The sequence below is a fragment of the Anopheles moucheti genome (assembly GCF_943734755.1).
Source record: "Anopheles moucheti chromosome X unlocalized genomic scaffold, idAnoMoucSN_F20_07 X_unloc_11, whole genome shotgun sequence".
Lineage (NCBI taxonomy): Eukaryota > Metazoa > Arthropoda > Insecta > Diptera > Culicidae > Anopheles > Anopheles moucheti.
Window position 1 is genome coordinate 177,501 of NW_026453517.1, and position 5,000 is coordinate 182,500.

Genomic DNA, 5,000 nt, shown 5'->3' on the forward strand with positions numbered 1-5,000 from the left:
CCTCGCGGCGATGCAGGAGTGCCATCGCCAGGAGGTGCTCCATCTGCGAGAGGAGAACCGTAAGGAGCGGGAGATGGTCTCTGGGCTCCTTACGCAACTGGTTGTTGCGCAGTCGCAGCAGCAACAGCAGCAGCAGCAGCAGCAGCAGCTGGCACAACAGCGAGAGGGTGCGGTGACGGCTACGGTGGTGCCGTCTCCGGACCAGGAAGGCGGCTCCTGGGCCGAGGTGGTGCGCCGTAAGTCGGCACGCCAGCAGCCGGCTCAGCAGCATCAGCAGCAGTGGCCGCAGCTCCCGCAACGGCAGCAGCCGCAGCGGCAACAGCAGCAACGTCCGCAGCAACATCAGAGCGGACAGCGTTCGGCTGGGCAGCCCCAGCAACAACAACAACAGTGGCATTTGCAGGGCCAGTTGCTGCGAAAGCAGAGTAAGCAGCAGCCACGCACGATGCCAGCTGCAGTGAAGAAGTCGCGGAAGCGGCCCGACACCATCGAGGTGATGCCAGCGGAGGGCGTCAGCTACCTCGACATGTATAGGGCGATTCGTACGAGCTCGCATCTCGACGGCATGCAGGAGAAGATCGGCGTCGGCAAGCGAACGCCGAAAGACACCTTGCGGCTGCCGCTGAGCCGTGATGCCGACAGCGCCGAGCTGTGCCAGCGTATCCGGCAAGCCATCGGAGACAAGGGTGCGGCGTCCGTGCGTACGGAGATGTCGATGGTGCTCATAACAAACATCGACTCCTTGGCGAGCGAGGACCAGCTGCGTCGGGCGGTGTTGACGGCTCTCGGCAAGGAGCATTCCGAGGCCACCTTCGACATGTGGGAGCGGCGAGACGGCACGAAGCGTGCTCGCGTTCGTCTGCCCCGGTCGGATGCGGAGCATCTGGCTGGGAAGCGCCTGCTCCTAGGACACACCTCCTGTTGGGTGTGGGAGGTCCCGAAAGCGTCGCTGGAGGAGAAGCGGTGCTTCCGATGTTTGGAGCGCGGCCACTTCGCCGGGCAGTGCTCGGGAGAGGACCGCAGCAAAGCGTGTATCCGGTGTGGCGCGGAAGGCCATAAGGCAGCGAGCTGCACTGGCGAGGCTCGCTGTTTGAAGTGTGGCGGCCCGCACTCGATTGCCGCAGCTTCGTGCAAAGCTGCAGCCACACGATGATGATAGAAGTGCTCCAGATAAATATCGGTAAGAGCAGGAGCGCTCAGGATCTTGCGCTCCAGCGGATGAGGGAGGAGGGAGCAGACGTGATGCTCATCACGGAGCTCTATGCTGTGCCGGCCAACAATGGGAACTGGGCATCCGACGACGCACTGAAGGCCGCGATCGTCACCAGTGGCCAACGGTTTCCCATACAGCGGGTGAGGAGCGTGCAGCATCCGGGCATCGTAGCTGCCGAGGTGGCGGGCATCGTTGTCATCTGCTGCTATATTCCGCCATCGATCGGCCTCCCGGAGTTCGAGCAGCAGATGGACCGGCTGGAGGTACTTGCGCGAGGCCACCCTTGCGTGCTGATAGCTGGTGACTTCAACGCGTGGCATGGGGCCTGGGGGAGCGAGCGGGCCAACCTTAAGGGTGAGGCGCTCCTTCAGACGGTTACCAGCCTAGGATTGGAGGTCCTCAACCGCGGCACGGAGCCGACATTCCTGGGGAACGGTGTGGCTCGGCCCAGCAGAGTGGACGTCGCCTTCGCGAGTCCAACGCTCTGCCGATCGGATGGAGCAGCGGAGGACATCAGCTCCTGGCGGACGCTAGACCGCTACTCCTATAGCGACCACCGCTATATTCGGTTTGCGGTCGGGCAACAGCATCGTACAGGTCAGCGGCCCGGACGGGGCATTCATCAGCAGGAAGGTGTCGAAGTACGGGAGGCGGGTACTCGCTGGCGAACTCGCCAGTTTTGCCCCCGTACTTTCGAGCTGGCACTTGAGGCGACCCGTTTTGCCGATCGGGTGACCGATGCGGCAAGCCTGGGGATGGTGCTTACGGAGGCCTGCGACGCTACCATGGCGAGGATTGGGCAGTCGCAGCAGCAGAGGAGGAACTGCAACACATATTGGTGGACTCCGGATATCGAGGAGCTGACCGAGCGCTGCCGGTTGGCTCGGGAGCGACAGTTATTGGCCCTCGACGAGACGTCCGCCGAACTGGCTTCAGAGGAACATCAGGAGGCGCGTGCTGCCTTAAGGGTGGCAATTAAGGCCAGCAAGCAGCGCCAGTTCGATGAGTGGCTGCAGGCCCTGGCTGCAGATGAGACGGGACAGTGGTTCCGGCAAGTGCTTCTTCGGTTTCGGGGCAGCTGGACGGCGCGTGAACGCGATCCAGCGGTGTTGCAGCGGATCGTCGAGGAGCTGTTTCCGGAGCATCCCCCGGTCGAGTGGCCGGACGTCACGCCTTCGGAAGGGGACACTTCGGTCCGTCCGATCAGCTGCGCGGAGCTCCAGGCGATAGCGAGCGAGCTGCATCCGCGGAAGGCGCCTGGCCTCGATGGAGTACCGAACGCTGCGGTAACGGCTGCCATCCGGAAGTATCCGGAGCCATTCGCTGGTGTCTACCAGCGCTGCTTGGACACCGGCGAAATACCACGCGAATGGAAAAGGCAGAAGCTGGTGCTGTTGCCTAAGCCGGGTAAGCCGCCGGGCGAAGCCTCGTCCTGCCGCCCGATCTGCTTGATCGACAATCCGGCGAAGGTCTTCGAGAGGACTACGCTGGACAGACTCAACGAGCACCTGGAGGATCCGGAGGCACCTCGGCTGGCCGAGAACCAGTTCGGATTCCGGAAGCAGCGGAGCACCCTGCAGGCGATCCAGCTGGTGGTGGAAGCAGGCGAGCGCGCGATGTCCTACGGACGGACTAACAACCGGGATAAGCGCTGTCTGCTGGTTGTGGCGTTGGACGTCAGAAACGCCTTTAACACCGCCAGCTGGCAGGCGATAGCGATGGCCCTGCGTGAGAAGGAGGTTCCAGCGCAGCTGCAACTCCTGCTCCGCGACTATTTCACCGACAGGGAGCTGGTGTACGACACCCACGACGGCCCGGTGTCACGTCGGGTGACGGCAGGCGTTCCACAGGGGTCAATCCTTGGCCCGACTCTGTGGAACGTTATGTACGACGGCGTTCTGCGGATCCAGCTCCCTGAAGGGGCCACCATCGTCGGCTTTGCCGATGACATCGCCATCCTGGCCGAGGGCTGCACACCCGAGGAGTCGGCGACGGTCGCGGAGGCTGCGATCGACGCGGTGATGGGGTGGCTCGAGGCACGTCACCTTAGTCTCGCCCCCCACAAAACCGAGGTGGTTCTGATATCGAGTCTGCGTCGAGGACGTTTGGAAATTCCTGTGCGCGTCGGCGAAGTGGTCTGCACGTCAAAGCGATCGATACGCTACCTGGGGGTACAACTCCACGAGAAACTCTCGTGGAAACCGCACGTGGAAGCGGCCGCGGACAAGGCCCTCCGTGCGGTGGCGGTGGTTACCTCGGTGATGAGGAACCACAGCGGCCCCCAGGTGGCCAAGCGGCGGTTGCTGGCAGGAGTCGCTGAGTCGGTGATCCGGTACGCCTCGCCCATCTGGGCTAAGGCGACAGACATGCAGTGGTGCCGAAGACGACTGGCCCAGGTCCAGAAGCCACTGGCACGTGGGGTATCGAGTTCGTTCCGCTCGGTATCCTACGAGGTGTCAGTGGTGATGGCTGGTTTGGTGCCGTACTGGCTGGTCGTCAACGAGGACGCAAGGTGCCATAGCAGGCTGCTGGTCGAGCCTGGCGCCAGCAGGAAGGAGGTACGAGCGGCGGAGCGAGCAGCCACGATGCTGCAATGGCAGGACGCCTGGGACCGTGCGGCGGCAACACCATCGGCCAGCCGCTACTTGACGTGGGCGCACGGGATGATTCCCGACCTGCACCGGTGGACGGGACGTAAGCACGGGAAGGTGGACTTCCACCTTTCGCAGGTGCTCTCCGGACACGGATTCTTCCGGGAGTACCTGCACGTCTGCGGCTTCGCTTCGTCTCCGGAGTGTCCACGGTGCGTGGGGTCGGTCGAGTCGGTGGCCCACGTCTTGTTCGAGTGCCCCGTGTTTGAGGAGATCCGACGTGAGCTGCTGGGCTGGGGGACACCCGAGTCGGTCCAGCTTAACAACATCGCAGAGAAGCTGCTGGAGAGTGCGGAGTGGTGGGACCGCATTCAGAAAGCAGCAAAGACCATCACCACAGTGCTTCAACAGCTGTGGCGCGATGAGGAAGCGCTCACCAATGGTCGAACGGAAGCGGCTTTCGCCGAGGACGAGGAAGTGGTCCTCGAAAGTGTGGCCGCACTCTTCGGTGAGGAGATGGACGACGTCATCATCGAAGACATCACGCGGCGCGTGAACGAGTCGCGAGCAGCGCGTCAGCGATCTGCCCGCAACCGACGGCTTCGCGGCAGAGCGGAGGATCGGGCGCGAGTGCGACTGGCTGCGGACGTCGCAGCAGCACTGGCCGCCCGAGATGACGAGATACTGCGGACGGCAGTAGAGGCGGAGCGAGCGGGCCTAGCTCCTCCTCCCATACCTAGGCGTAGCAGAGGGGGACCACCTTCCCCTGAAACGGTTAGAATTCGCCATGAGCGGCGTCTATTCATGCAGCGCGCATGGCGAGCTCGGGTCCAGGCTGAGGGACCCTCGACGACGCGCCGCCGTCGGACCGCGCCTACGGAGGCGGACCTGATAAGGTCTCGGCGGAACAGACGCGAAAACGAAAGGCGCCGTCGTGCTTTGGCTGCAGGCCGACGATGGACACCCGCGGAGGAGGCTGCCGCCAGCGAGGCGGAATGGTCAGATCGATAGATGTCGGGTTGACTTCTTGAGATCTCCGAGAGGGGAAAGAATGAGTGAGTCACGCGGACTAAGCAAGCGTACGCCTTTAATATGCGGTTAAGATACGATTCAATTTAATAAAGAAATAGGGAAGAGACATCCGAAAGGGTTCGTAATGACGCATGACAAATCCCTGGCGGGCGACGTCGTGCGTC